The 16748-nt window shown below is 42.2% G+C and overlaps 1 long non-coding RNA gene across 1 annotated transcript; it reads right to left on the bottom strand.

Moving 5' to 3' along the window:
- Positions 1–9711: 9711 nt before the first annotated feature.
- On the bottom strand, positions 9712–11365 carry LOC125305431. The gene is made up of 3 exons (XR_007195419.1): positions 11270–11365; positions 10074–10218; positions 9712–9799 (listed from the first exon to the last, which is right to left on the bottom strand). It is a non-coding gene; the product is annotated as an uncharacterized LOC125305431 (long non-coding RNA).
- Positions 11366–16748: the final 5383 nt, after the last annotated feature.

The raw sequence follows: 16748 nt of genomic DNA on the forward strand, positions 1-16748 counted from the left end.
ATTTCCTGTGATGTAGCATTATTCTCTTTGGTTGAATTAAACATAAAAGAATATATATTAATATTGCATTAGGCGGAGTCCATTACAGATCAAAAAGGGAGTTAACCACTCCGTCCTGTTTCCCTGCTGCTGATTTTCTGTGAACATTTGATCCACAACATATTACCGCCATGCCCAGTTTCTCTGATATTTGCATAAAAATGGCTTAGTCCTGACAGCTAAGCAGTGTGTGTCTTTGGAATAAGCTGAAAGTGTAGACTCGGGGGGGATTCAAACGTCCAAACAGTCAAACAGGAACCCTCTGATACCGGGGTTTAATCATTGATGCACACACTGATGTCACCTTCAAACAAATCATATAGCTATTTTATGAGACATGTGTTAAAATGGTGTACACTTTCAATAATTATTCCATTAATACATACACATTTCCATGCAAATCTCCCCCAAAACAGACACATTAGGACTAGAGGATTCAATTTATGCCTTATGAAACACATGTTGGGGAGGAATCTGTACACTAATTATTTTGAGGGACGTCAGGTCTCTCACTCACTCAACCAGACTGGATATTACATTTGCTTAAAACTCAATCATGCAAAATTGAGGATTGGATTTGTGTGAATTTTAATAATGATAAGTCGGCGCTATCGCTGCATCTTGGGAATGCTAATCGAGCCTTTTCAGCCAGCAGGCTGAAGATACTGTCATCTCAGCTCCAGCCTCTTATTCTGCAATAATGCATTTACATTCTAATGGTTTTATTAAAGCTTCCATTGCCTGTCAAGCAACTGGAGACACACACACACACACACACACACACACACACACACACACACACACACACACACACACACACACACACACACACACACACACACACACACACACACACACACACACACACACACACACACACACACACACACACACACACACACACACACACACACACACACACACACACACACACACACACACACACACACACACACACACACACACACACACTTAAAAGAGCAAACAGTCACAGCTGCACTTATGCACATGCCTATTTGCACACCCACAAACTCACACACCTCTGACTCCCACACAGTTCTGTATAGAGGGAACACCCACACACGCACACACTAACACACAGAGAGAGAGAGAGAGAGAGAGAGAACCCTCCTCAGCTCTGCCACACACATCCCCTGAAATGGTGGGCTAAATTGTCTGAGCTATCAGTTCCTGGTCCTTTTATCATGGTGGGCCCAGCGTGGAGAGTGGGCCCAACACAATGAGCCTGGTCCTGCCGCAGGAGCTGCTATTTAATCATGTCCCTGCCGCCGCCATTGTTCTGCTTACAGTGCATAAATAAGCACTTCAAATAAGCCCCACTGCCAGCGACAATGAAGCAAAGGATCTGTCTTATTTATTTCTCTCGCCTCTCCGGCGGTCCTCTGTTTCTTTTTTCTCTTTTTGTTCTTTTTCCCCCCCGTCATCTCCTTGCAATTTTTTTTCTCAGTCAGTTACTCCTGAGCTCTTAATTTTTTCCCTGACAATGTTCTCTTTTTTTTATTATTGATTTATTTCTGTGTACTTTGACAAACACCACCTAGACATCATCACTGAACTGAAGGCCTGATCCCAGCCTGATGTGAAGTAGTAATTTGATTCTTGTTTAGTTCAAAATGCCAGCTAAGTTAGCATGCTGTTGGTCCCAGCGGTGACTGCAGATTTCTAGGGTAATAGGCTCAACTATGCAGCCTAAGTTTGCTTAATTATGTCATAATTACATTGTCATGGTTCACTGTGTGTGTATGTGTGTGTGTCTACATATCCGTGTTTGTATCTGTGTTTGAAACTATATAGCACACTGCCATGCTTCACACAGTAGATATAATCTCTAGAATCCTTGAAATTAGCTCACCATGAAAGCGAGCGAACAATGGCTCAGTATTCAGAGATGGTATAATTACCTTCTGTTGCCATAATTACATCATGAGCTGTTTTTGTGTCTGTACGGTTGATCTTGTTAGAGAGAACACCGAGGGGAGGCTAAGGTGTGCCACTGCACACACACACACATAAACACACACACACACAGGCTTACACACACACACACACACACATAGATACACACAGGCTTACACACACACACACACACAGTCACACAGTCACACACGCACACAAACACACACACATTAAACTAAGCACATAATGTGTGAATGTAATGTAATGAAACTGGAAAAGAAAGTAAATGTCTTGGAAAACCAAGAAAATAAAGAATAATTTTGACATCATGATATCATCATCAACCTGAGAGGTGGGCTGCATTAGCTTAGAAGACACTTTAAGATGGACAAAGCTGTGTACAAAATTCCTGAAGTATAAAAAGCAGAATATGTGATGCATGTTGCTACGTAATTCAGCAAACTGTAATATCACTTTCAAAAGAAGAGATTGAATCTGAAAATTTCAAAATTCAAAATTCATTCAACTGTGGTGTCAGTGTGGCCCAGTTTTTGAGTGAATGGATGAAGAGCGGTCATATCTGCGCATCTCCCTGGGATGAGATGAGATTAGATGTGGTAGAGCTAGTTTTACAGTCAGAGTGTGTGTGTGTGTGTGTAAGTCTCTGTGTGTGTGTGTGTGTGTGTGTGTGTGTGTGTGTGTGTGTGAGAGAGAGCTAGTGTTACAGTCAGAGTAGCACCTTTTTCCTAATCTCTCACACGCAAACAGCAAAAACACTCCACTCAGATTCGCCCAGTTTAGTTCTGAATGTCATAGCGATATCAACATTATCTGTGGTGTCATCTGAACAAATTTAACAAAGGCCAGGGTGTCTTCCCTGGACAAGCCTCTCGTGTAATACCACCTCTGACCCTAGGCGGCCTCACGGCATTGTCTCGGGGCTTTTAACACCGGGGTCTTTGAACTGTTGGACGCCGGGTCCCCGAGCAACGTGGTCATGTATCAACGCGAGATGGAAACCCCCTGACGGAGACAGTGACTAATTGGGAGGTGAATACCTCGGCCGTGAGACTGTAGTTAAGGCCCTCTGAAATATAATAAATGGGGAGCTGGACTCAAAAGCCAGGAAACATCCTTTTTTTTTTTTCATCTGAAAAGAGAGGGGGAGAGAGAGTAAGCGAGAGAGAGAGAGAGAGAGAGAGAGAGAGAGAGAGAGGGAGAGAGAGAGAGAGAGAGACAGGGCCAGGGAGAAAAGGTGCGGTATTGAGGTGGTGAGCAGTAGGGCCATCCTTCTTCTGTAGAGCGTTTAAATAGCTGCCATTGTCCCTCTATTGTGTCTGTTATTGCTGTTGTCCTCTTTCTTTCTCGCCAGACTCTATTTGGTGTATATGATTACGGCAAAGAGCTCCTTTTTACCTCCAGGCAAAACATCAAACCGGGGGACAATATCTGCTTCACAAAAGACCTTCAAACTCCATTGTGTATTTTTAAACTCGCAGAGGGTATCACGCTTCCCACTGCCACCGAACACACAAGCTTTGTGTCTGTAAAGTCACCTTGGGCTGACACCAGTCCCCCAGAGCCACGTCGGGAGTATTCTGCTCCAACCGAACCTCAGCAGTGGCCAAGAGTGCTGGAGTAAGATGTACAGATTAACATTTAAGGTCAGCACCTTATCCCTTGTGTCTAATACATCATATGCATGTACCCCAAAACTGTAATGAATGTCATCTTTAGCTAATGTGAAATAGACGGCAGGACGGTTGTAACACCGGATTAATATATATTCATTATGAAAGAAGATTTGCTTGTTGTAACATAGCTCTCATCATAACACCAGATGTGTTACTATATTGAAATATAATATGTTATGCCATTGTGTTATGAGCCACTGTTATTTCTTTGAGTGTGTAATAACATTTTTACATTTGTAATTGCAAACAATTTATTGTTTTTCTTTTTTCATTTCACATTTAGGAGATCAGGATGAAGATAAGTGATGGCATCATCAACCTCAAACAAGAAGAGAAGACCAACAGGAAGTCGATCACCAACCTAAAGGTGACTCTTCCGGCCCATAGTAACAGACTTGCACCGGCTATCTAGGAAACCATTATCTCATGACTCATGCACCTGTGGGAAGTGCACCTGTGGGAACCTGCCTTTTCCCCTAGTAAAAAGCAAGAGGAATGCTTACATAGAGGAGGCATGCACCCCTCTTCGCTCTCACTCATGTTGAGTGTTCCCCATGAGGTGGGGCGTTTTAATGAACTCTACCCAGCAGGGGCTGTGAGGGCGTGTGGCTTTATTTGGGTGAGAATTTATTGGGACTGCGGCGTCGTGTTGCTCTTTTACACTCTGGCAGGAGTTCATTAGACTCTGCTGTGCTTCTCTTACGAAGGCCCAGACCCTAAAACATCAGCTCAGGGCCTCAGCGAGAGGTTTCGGTCCATTCATGGGTGATCACAGGCCAGGAGAGCCTGTCCCACTGTCGACGCTGGCATAATCTGTTTTTAGAGTAGGCCCTAATTTAGTGTAAGGGCTTTTAGTGACATTTATCAAGGTCAATAAATAACTCTTGAGTAATGCATTTTACACACTGCTTTACAACACGGTCGATTAAAACTCCTCATTGTAAAGCATTGTATTCCACCATTGTATATTGCCCATAACCCACAGTTTCCCCCACTGCAGCCAATCCACATTCTAATATTGTTGAATGAATTCTAACTGTTTCATTACCACAGGCCTGATCCAGTATTTAGCTTGGGCTACTTCATTGTGTTTATTTAGTTTTGAACTGACAAGTCAGAGGTAAAATGCAATGGAATGAAGTGTGTTGAAGTGTACCGAAAAACCTGACAACGTAATGAAAACTGTTCCTACAGCGTTGTAATTTTTTATATGTGTGTGTGTGTGTGTGTGTGTGTGTGTGTGTGTGATAGGGAAAAAAGTCAACCCTTTTCCATCTCTCCTATGTTAACCTCAGTCACTTTATGTGTCGAATTATCTTCTACTTATCATTGGGTTCGATGTTTCTTTGTTCAATGCAAAACCACAAGCTTGGCTGCTCACGGTGAAGCAAAATTCATGCTTTATCACTAAACTAATAAAATAAGTAATATATTTCTGACAGAAATGATGTCTTCGTTTTTTAATTTCTTTCAGATTTGTGTTGACATGCTGACACAACGCTGCGGTATTGAAACAGTCAAGCCTGATAAATCTCACTTTATATATATATATATATCTATATATATATATATATATATAAGACATCGCACCTTTTCTTTTTAAAACGAATACTGTTCGTTTATGAGTAAATTTACATTCATCGCATCATAACTCTATACCTGTCACCTTCACTCATTGGCTTATCCACCATGTGCTCATTTCCTGTTTATCTGATCTAAGACGTGATGTCTTCCCCCAACTTGACACAATGGCGCTGATAAATTTCGGGCAAATTTACTCCTTTTGGTGACAGACAGCAATTGGAGGGAAATTAAGTTGTACCGCCCCATCGTAATACACACGCCACAAATAATGTAACCGGCATAATCACAGGCTCTGTCCACAGGAATGACGGTTTCGCTCACATTCAATTTCACAGGTATCCTTTGATATGGTAATGCTAATTCACGTTGTCCCACGGGCGCGGTCGCCTGGAAGAGGAAATGACTCGAGTAACAGTGTGTCAGTCAGTCAGTTGCTCTCTCTCTCACTCTCTCTTCATTATCCGCTTATCGCTCCGGTGGAGGATTCCCTCAGCACAAACACGCACCTAATTACTAATCAACCTGCTCCCAAACAGCTCACAGCGCTTCTTCTAGATTGTGCTTCTGAATGATTACATATTATTGTAATACCACCCCCCCTCACCCTCCACCCCGACGATAAAAATGAATTTGTGTACTTATGCATTTGGTAGGTATGACTAGCAAGAACACATGCTTTTGTGGAGAGGTTGAGTATAATAAAATAAACAAATAAATGTGATTATAAAAGCATCAACCTGAAAGCTACAGAGATAAATAATGATGTTCCCAAATCCAGTTTATGCTATCTGTATCCATTTAACTCCCCAAACCATTTCAAAGCAGCTAATGTGTGCTCCTAGCTTTTGGTGGAGTCAGAAGGCCTTTAAGGTCTTGAAGTAATAGATCACTATTACATTAACTGTCTGTTGTCATAATTGAGTTATTTTACCAATTCCAAACGAGTAAAAAGAAATCTGTTGCCCATGTGGACCATGTTGGACATGTTTACTTTACAGTCTTACTGTATGTTTGAAGCAAAGGTAGATATTCAGGTTTAGTGGTGCTTGCATTTTGGACAGAATGGATGGTTACCGCACAAGCTGTTGAAATAAACTGTACTCATGTGCTGACAGTTGATTGTTGAAATAGGCCTATGAATTCAAATCCTGTACCAAACGGCAAAAATAGGATCAACTGAATAATGCAAGTCACTCTGAGAGGTGAAAAACTCACATTTCAGCTATATCTATCAGTTTGTGAAACACGTGCTAAAATAATGAAGTTATAATTATGAAATTCTAAAGCTATCAAAATGGTTTGCATTCCACATGCATGCCGTTGTTCTTGGGGCCAGCAAAGCTACCTGCTGTGTTGCGACATGTCTCAATCTAATTAAATGGAGCTAGGACTCAACAGCAGGGACGTCATTCAGTGATAACCAATTACCCAACCTTCTTTTGTACAGGACCACGGCCTAATTATGCTTGCTGGATGGCTGTTTTGTGAGATATATCCATGTCTATCAAGTCTATTGAGCTCAGACAAAAAGCAAGGGCTCTCTTTGGCAAAAGCTTCCTATGTGTGCTTCACAGAAACATGATAAATGATTTGTACTGGTCAAATAATTGATACTCAACAACTTGAATATATTCCTTTTTCTGAATTCAATCATTCTACACCCTTACCAACATTCATTCAGGTTTCAAAATTGTTCCAATTGATTATTGATTAAGTTATGTTTCTTTTTATTGTTATTATTAAATGAATTATCATCGGTTGATTCTGTCTAACTTTGGTAAAGACGAGCTATATTTAGGTTATGCACTTCTCTGGATGCATGGTCTACATCCAGACATAATTTCCATCTCAGTTATTCCTGCTATATTCCCAGTTTCTACAGCCATGTCTGGTGTTGTTTTTACCAAACACTATGACACCAGCTACGTTTGAGCTCAGCTCTGTATAGCAAGCACACACTGTATTTTTGGATGTCTTCTTTTAGTGCCTGCTTTTGCAACACAAAGATAAGATTCATGTTGGGCCTGGGAAAAGAAAAGTACAAAAGAGGGTTATTTCTGCACATCACAATTCCCTCGTACATGATTTAAGCAGCTTGCATCTATCACATGCATTAAGATAATGGAGGGCTTGTGAAAGTTTCAGGAGCATTAACATTTGATACATAAAATCAGAGCAGAAGAAAGAACTAAAAGCACTCTTTTGAGTAAGAAAAGTACATATCTTTTCAATTATCTATTTCTATTTGTCAAGGACCAGTCTAGGGAGATTTTGGTGTGGGGCTAACCTGCTACCGGCCGATTTCTTCCCAGGGCGTGTGGGCATGCGGGGTCAGGGCATATTCACACATCACACATTGTGGAATTACCATCACGGTTCCATTAAATATATATCAATAAAGGGACAAAACCCACATAACTGTGGATGAACCCACGAGTTTTAGCTTGTCCCGATGACATGTCCAATGTCAGTATTTGTGTATAAACAGTGTTGGTGCGGCACAGCTGATGCAATGAACAGACTTGCTGTATGTGATTACTTTGATCTGATAGGGTCAGAACAGTGGCCCTGCCATAAGCTAACTAACAACAACCTCTTAAGAATTTTGGTGATTTTCACATATAAAAAACGAAAACAATCGGTTCTACCTAGCTCAAGTTGCTGCAGCCAATGGCTAGAGGTGCCAAGCAGCTACAGTGCTACACTCTAGAGGGATATTCATGAGCCCCCATGGTCATGCCCCCAGAGTGTAGCAATGTACATGCTTGGCAGCTCTAGCCATTGGCTGCAGCAACTCGAGCTAGGTAGAACCGTTTTTTTTTTGGGGGTGACTGCACCGAAAGTACTTAGAGAAACAGAGATCGATGTGAAAAATCGACAGAATTTTTAAGAAAGAGAAGTAAAGGACATGCAGTGAAAATGTCTGTCCCTTTTCAATATATAAATCAAATGTTATCATTTGCAAATAAAGATGAACTCACTGTGTGTGGTCGCTTTAACTCTATTTCAGTCAAGATCAATCAATCCCCATGGTGCTTTAAACCAGATGTGTGGAGCAGAGTGTGTTAAAGTGGAAGGACAAGGTAAACACAGAGAGAAAGAGGGAGCTGAACCACAGCACTAACAGCTTATGAAGGTTTCTGTTTTCTGTGAAAAGAGAGAGAGTAAGACAGAGTGTCCAACAGAGGCCATATTCCCTGAGGCCCAGGGTCTGACTCTGCACTAGCCCTTTCTTGTCTGTGTGCATAATAATAATAATAATAATAATAATAATAATAAAGCTTTATTTGTATAGCACCTTTCATACACAGAATGCAGCTCAAAGTGCTTTACATTTGAAGCATGTAACACAATAATAGTCAGTCAGTCATTATCAATCACTTTTCTTTGCTGTTTATGATATACTCAGCAACATATCAAAAATATAGAAAATGACGTCATAAGACTGGCAGCCTTAACCCTCTTACCCCCCACAAGCACGCCATATGGCAACTGTGGCAAGGAAAAACTCCCATATTCCAGGAAGAAACCTTGAGCAGAACCTGACTTGGTCAGGTTCTGCTGCAATGGTCAAACTGCTGCAAGTAGCAAAAAAAAAAAAAAAAAAGATAGGTAAGGGCAAAAATGAAAATCATCCACATTAACACAAAGACTACCGTCTGGAGCAGAGTATGTTTGTGGAACAGAAACATTGTGACTTTATTTTAAAGGGAAAAAAATTGTGGAAAAAACAGGAATGTTGAATATTGATCTGCCGTTGCTTCATTACCTGGTAACTGACATCTTAGATTGATGTCTTCTTAAACCGTGCCCTGGTTGGAGCTACCCAGGGAATCACGGTATTGACTTTGGCTGTTTGTGCTTCACAGCCTCTGGAGGCTTCCGGTTGCTTTTAATGGGGTCCATCCATTCAGCTTTCCTTTCATAATTATTGTTTTAGCGCTCTCTGGAGCCATGGACGCCTCGGGGGGCTGCCGCAGTGTGCCATGTGGGAATACTGTGCTCTAAGTAGCAGCGCTCGCTTTTTTCCCTCCTTTTCTCAACTCTCTTTTTTCAATCACACCGCTGATAATTTGTTAAAGTTTGACAAGCTCTCTTTTTTTGTGAGCGTGTGTGTGTGTGTGTGTGTGTGTGTGTGTGTGTGTGTGCCGTCGAAACCAAAGCGTGATGACTTGAGAAACAGAGACAGCAGCCTCGGAGGAGGGAGATAAACTCAGTCCCCTCGATAAAGGAGCGCAGTTAGCTGGAGTGGTGACCGGGGTGGGGAGCGACATGCGCCCTTCGCGCTGGATTAGCATGCCGTAATTGAAAGCCTGCGTTTGGTGCAGGCCACGGACAGGAGAGGCGCCATTGATTTTCATACTCTTGATGGGGGATTCCTGTTGTTGCTTTTAATGGAGTCTTTGATGTCTTTCAATGTTTGATGTCTCTCTCTTCTTGCCCAACCCCTCGTTGTACCAGACTGCCATCGGAAGCTGATGTTCTAAGTAAAAGCATAACCCTGTAGACCTTCAGTTCACCTTGCTGGCTGCAGGAAGCTGATTGCTTACCGGCTTAAGTGGTGTCTGTAAGCATAGCCAGAGACAGATAGAGAGAGAGAGAGAGAGAGAGATTGAGATTAGAGAGAGAGAGAGAGAGAGAGAGAGAGAGAGAGAGATGCATAAGTGATTCCTCAGATGATGAAAAGGAATGCATATGTTAAGTGCATTGATCATAGTTCAGTTCCCCTTAGCCAGCCTGTCCTAGCGGTATCAATACATTGGAAACATCATTTGTATCAGCAGATGTTTCTTTAATTAAGATCTCCCCTGAATCGCTGTCATTGATTCAAGCCATTACCTTATTGACATGGCTAATGCTGATCCCAGGCTTCTCCACAGCTGAGCAGGCCAGGACGGGGCCACCATAGCGTGAAAGTGAGCCATGAGGCCAATACTGTAGCACATGACCATGTCTGCCTTTAAGATTTCCTACCTCTGACAGACTGGGAATGAACAAGTACTGCAAATATAAGTGAATGTAAACAAATAATTACTTAAAGGTGCACTATGAGTTCCTGCATGACGTCACTTCTGTTGACGTTCCAAGAAAATACCAAACAAAACAGAGCAAGCTCGCCCATTCCCCCCATATTTCCATAACTGTAATGAAATGGAAAGTGGATTTGTGCTATGCTAATGTCACTAAGATGGCTGAGCTGACTCCAACCGTTCGCTCAGTGAGTAAATTTATATTCTAACCCTAACCCTAACTCTAACTCTAACCCTAAACCTAATCCTAATTTGTTATGACAAAAACCGAATGTCACTTAATTAGTTATACAAAAAAAAACACTTCTTGTAGAATTTATCCTTCCTGCGATCGAAAGTGCTAGCTAGCTAGGTCCTATAGACCTAGAAGAAGCTAGGAAGTAACTACAAACTATTACACGGAAAAAAGGCTATGGCTCACATAATTTCTTGTTTCGCCTCGTATAGGGCTGCAACCTCATGGAGCACTAACCCTCCACTAACCCCCCAACCATCTTGTCAGTTGTGTGCCCCTAGTGCCCCTAGTGTTTGTTTGACGAATTAGGGCCCCTGTGTTGTCTCTCGAGAGCGGGCTTTTTCACAGTGTATTCAGGGGGCAGGCAGCTAGCGGATCAAGCAGAGATGCCTACGATGAAATCGCACTGAAATCATGCAGGAACTCATAGTACACCTTTAAATACTGACTACTGTTACTGCGTAAAAAAACACACATGCTTAACACTTACTATTTCTGATTTCTGTCCCCTGTGACTATTAATAATTTGAGTTTACAGTGGGAATTTTAATAATAACTGGATTTCTTTCCTGACTAAATGTGTATGGAATATCTGCTCTATTCTTTTGTCATATATTCATGGTATGAACCATATAAAAATATAGAATAATTTTAACATGTGAGTGTTACAAGTAATGATGATATTCTAATAAGGCATTACTAATCATTTCATAGGTTGATGTCAGTGTTCCAATGGAAATCCTAGCTCTTTTAAAGGTGACAGAAATAACCTTTCTCAAGGGCTCTGTTATCAGCCTGGCCACATGGTCCACTCCCTGTAGAACTGCTGAAGGTGAAGAGGACCCAGTGGATTTCAGCACTGTACCACACACACACACACACACACACACACACACACACACACACACACACACAGCACACACACACACACACAAGCACACACACACACACAAGCACCGACTAAACTCACACAGACACTCACTCATGTAGAGACTCTCTCTCTCCCTCTCTCTCTCTCTCTCTCTCTCACACACACACACACACACACACACACACACACACACACAAGCACACACACACACAAGCACATTCACAAGCACACACACACACAAGCACAGACTAAACTCACACATACACTCACTCATGTAGAGACTCTCTCTCTCCCTCTCTCTCTCTCACACACACACACACACACACACACACTGGTCAATGTCAGCTCCCAAAGCTCTGACCAATGATGGAGTCCTATCGATGGAGTAGCGCTCCAGGGAGCACTGATCATCCTCTCCGAACACAGTTATTCATCACACACACACACACACACACACACACACACACACACACACAGATCACATACTGACCCTATGTAGCAGTTACATCCAAATTTCTCCTCGCTAGATGTTCATGCATATATCTATTGGTCAAACATAGATTGACTGGTCACCTAGACCGGTTTATCAATATACTTCAACATCTGACCTACAGATATCTAATTTACTGGTCTCACAAATATTGACTGGTTCGCAACTTACAACGCTCTTTATATTGGCACCCTTGGTAAAAGTGAGTGGTATAAAAGGTATAAAAGAATCATCTTTTGGCGCCAAAAGCAACATAGCCTACATCTCCCCTCACAACAATTTAAACTGTGCCCATATATCTGCTCTGGAGTGTAGGCTACTGAGAACACATATCTCTGTTCAAAACCCATGCATGCTGTTGTAACACACACACACACTCACACACCTAATAGTCACATTGGTTTACTGTTCAAATACATTCCTGCTGGTAATCTACACAGCTGGTCACACACATCTTTTTCAAGTCATACTGTACTCACTTATTTTCAGGATGCCTAACAGCCAGCTGTACTGTTGAATACAAGACCTAAACACTCTTGTTACAAACATACAGTAGTCACATACACACACGCACACACACACACACACACACACACACACACACACACACATACACGGTGCCTTCAGTGCCTCTCTCTCCTAATTAAAGGCCTGGTGCGAGCAGGGTGAATGGGATCGGTGGAAGCTTTGCATTTCTATGGGGCCATTTTGAACGACGCCTGCGCCTCTCAGATTGAAAAAAAACACCAACAAAATCCAATAGCAACTAATCTGATCATCTCATCCGCACTTTTCATGCGCTGCGTCCTTAGAACCCCCCACCCCACCCACCACCCCAACCCCCACCCCCCAACCTCCACCCCCCACCTCCACCCCCTCCAGCCTGCCAGACACTGATAAGACACTAGAAATTTAGTCATCATCTCGCGCACACTAGCTCAGAGAGAGGATTACGATACTCTTCTAACCTTACACTGGGGTGGGGACTGAGGCAGCGATGGGAAGCTTCTGCTGCCCATCTCCTCTCTTCTCTTCTCTCTCTCCTCCACTCTCTTCTCTCTCTCCTCTCTTCTCTTCTCTCTCTCCTCCACTCTCTTCTCCTCCTCTTCCTCTCTCCCTCCATCCGAGCCCGAGAGCTGCGTTTTAAAGGTTGCCTTTACAAGATTAGCTGCGACTACCGTGTTTATGGTTAGATAGCAGGGGGTAAGACAGTGTTTATTTGTTGTTGATAAGATTTTTTTTCTCATTTTTTCCCGCCTGGATGAACATTTCTGTCATTTTATTTTCGTGCATGTGTGTGTGTGTGTGTGTGTGTGTGTGTGTGTGTGTGTGTGTGAAGAAGAGAGATGGCCATCAAACAAAACAAGGAAAAATATTTATTGTCGGAACTTTCTCAAAATAACTTGAATATGTTTTGGACTTAGTTAGGTTTACTGTTTCAAATACATAAAAGACATTTCTTTCCCAGGAAACCAATACTTATTACACCAACATCTCACGGCTGTGACAGTTTTGACAAACCATTTACTTTGATATGAAGAGCAACTTAGCATTAATATTGCCATCCTCAGTAACCAGCAGATCAATAGATTAACCTGAATTTTGATGTGCTACTGTATTTTTTAATATTTCTCTACAATATTTTCCCCTACACCCTGATATAGCTATGCAGTGAGAACTTAGAAAGCATCACGACATCAGACTGTTGCCATGCAGCCTGTCTGCTCTGTTAGAGGATGTTTATACGACAGCATAAATTTGCAGGTTGTCAAAGTTAGTTAGAGAAGCAATTCAGAACCATAGCTTTCATTTCTGAAGAGAAAGTAGACTGAGAGAGAGTGAGAGATAGAAAGAAAGAGAGAGAGAGCTAGGGATAAAAGCAATGGGTAAAAAAAGAAACTGCATTCACAAAAAAAGCAGCATTAAATAATTTAGTCAATTCCCTAACAAATACACTCTGACGGGTCCAAACAGTGTACTCTGACTAACTACTGCCCAGGCCTTTCAAGATGGTTGGCATTCATTACAATAAAGTGATGGGCTCTGCAGTGGAGCATAATGCACTGTTCCAGGGTGGTCTAGACGGTAGACTTGCGGAGACGTCTTAATGTGGTAATTAGCAGTGAGCAAGACAGTGCTAGGTTCTCATCATACAGATGTTCAAAGAACGCCAAAGCCTGGACACCCCGTTCCAGAAATATGCTAATACAATATACACTTCCTGTATGTGCAGTGTGGAGAGTTACTGTGAGTGACATTAAATGGTTGCATATAATTGTGTTTTCGTAGAGTAGACAGTCATTTTCTGTTTAACTAATGCTGTGACAGGGAAGAGGTGTTTTGTGATGAAGAACTCTTTCTATTTACATTGTATATACACACACACAAACACACACATTGTCTCAAATAATTTTAGTGAGAAGAAGTGTGTGTGTGTGTGTGTGTGTGTGTGTGTGTGTGTGTGTGTGTGTGTGTGTGTGTGTGTGTGTGTGTGAGAGAGAGAGAGAGAGAGAGAGAGACATAAAAACCAAACATATGTACATTGCCTGTATGCACAAGCATAAACACATATAAATACACACACATACACACACACACACACATACACATACGCACATACCCTCAGGCATCAGAGGCCACCTACTACGTCTGAGCAGCTCTTATCATTGTAAACTCGAATTAGCGTTCAGGCCCGCATAAATAATCAACGGCTTTAATAAATCAGTGTAAGCAACTGTGAGAGCAGCGTTGACATGATGCTCTTTATCTCTGCAATGGATCTCCTCCAGCTTGTCTGACTTTCCACATGGAACAAAAGGCTTTGTGAATCACCCCCTGCCTCTCAAGACCCCCCCCTCCCCTCCCCTCCAAACAAAATCTCTATAGCGCCCCCGTCAGGCTCCCACGGGACCTGCATTGAGGTGGGGGGGATGAGGGGTCCATAATGTGTAATTAAGCATGTTGTCATGGTGATTGTCATGGTGATGAGGCTGATCTGTGGGGGTCTGATAAGAGCTGTGAGGGGCAGCAGTGGAGTGGGTGCCATGGTGATGGAGGAGGCTGATGGGAACGCAATGGGAGTCTACCATGGCAGGTAGGCATCATACGCTTTAAAAAAAGTCGGGTGTGTATGTATTTATTATATATGAAACACCCCCTCCCTTTCTCATTCTGTATGTGTATGTGAGCGAGAGAGAGAGAGAGGGACAGAGAGGGGAGAGAGTTCATATATCTGTTAAAATTATGAAGTGAGATGTCTTTCTGCTATCTACTATTTCACCAATTATTTGTGGTAATTTGCAGCTGTGCAAATATATTATCCATTCCCCACTGTTTAAACAACATATTAAAACTGCCATTCGAGTGAGACTTCACAGGGAAATAGTCCTGATTCAGCTGAGTCTGGAGCCCTAGGAAGGAACACACCGCGCCTGCACATTAAAAAGGACACATTAGCTGAATCTGACAGGCGTTATTAAATATTAATGAGACTGTGATTCAAAGAAATGATTTCCTGTCGGTGGGTATTTGGTTTGCTGCGCGTGGTAAATTCACATTTTCCCTGTGATATTGACTCATTCAGAGTCAGATTAAATTAGGCCACAAACTGGCTGCCAGGGACCCAAAGTGACAGAGATGTCCCACTGCAACAGGAAGCTGCAATTATACCCCACCCCTGCCCCTCATCTCCCATCAATATTTCATTAGGGTAACCCAAGAAGCAAACTATTCTCTCCACTGTCGCCGCCCTGAAGCTTCGCTTTGCTTCCGCCTGCCTCTCCAGACAGACAGAGACAGAGAGAGAGAGAGAGAGAGAGAGGGAGAGGGAAAGAGAGAGAGGAGAGAGAGAGAGAGAGAGAGAGAGAGAGAGAGAGAGAGAGAGAGAAGGAGAGAGAGAACACACCATCCAGGAGCATTAGACTGGCGGTCACTCAACCCCACATGACAATGACACAATCAATTGGGCCTGTCTAGGTGGATGCAGTCAGAATGATGAGCCAACTGAAAGAGGCTGTAGGAAGTGCTGAAGTCTGTTGGCATCACTACTATAAACTATTAAAAATCAAAATGGATGGTGGAATGATGCATACAATGGCATTTTAATGCTTGATAAAGGACCTTAGGACACACATCAAGTCCACATTATGATAAACATAGCATGTTGCACTGCTGAAACACACTGTATGTTTAGCACGTATAGCAGCATTATTTTGTAATTCTCTGTAACACTTTGTATTGTTGAAAAGCGAAACATTTTTTTACAAATATTATGTTGATAAACATGGAGATTCCATGAAAATATTGAAAATAGAAAAGAATAATGTTAATATTGTTGATGATGACTATTGTTATGATGATGGTGATTATGACACTTAAGCCCAAGCCTAAGGCCCTGATGGTGGTAAAATGTGCTGTAACTGCTTGAAAGAATCACTCTAAAAGCAGATAATAAATTGAATAACTAGAGGTGCCTTCTTTTATTAATGGTTTGTTATTTAAATGCCTGCAAACTGTTGATATATTTGCTATGTGTGCTTTCTGCCTTTAAGAGTTGGATGGGCCTTTGTGTCAACGCTGCATTCAAATGCAATGCCCACAATCAGGTAATAAGAGTGTAAACAGTGGCCCTCCAAAGACTGTTTGGGATCTCCTGCACTCATTAAAGATAAATAGACTTAATGAACAGCCTGACAGCTAACTCCATTCCTCTCCCTGGCGTCGACACGGCGTGCCTGTCGTCTCTGTTCACTGGGAGACTATAGCGAGGAGGCAGTGTAGCCTAGTCTTTTAATGTTGTTTGATCCTAATTTCTGTCAGACTTGCTTGACTTCGCCATTGGTTTGAAAATGTCTTTATTGCCTCAAATCCTTTTAGCGAGAAAGCGATA

This window comes from Alosa alosa, chromosome 13 (genome assembly GCF_017589495.1).
Source record: "Alosa alosa isolate M-15738 ecotype Scorff River chromosome 13, AALO_Geno_1.1, whole genome shotgun sequence".
Lineage (NCBI taxonomy): Eukaryota > Metazoa > Chordata > Actinopteri > Clupeiformes > Clupeidae > Alosa > Alosa alosa.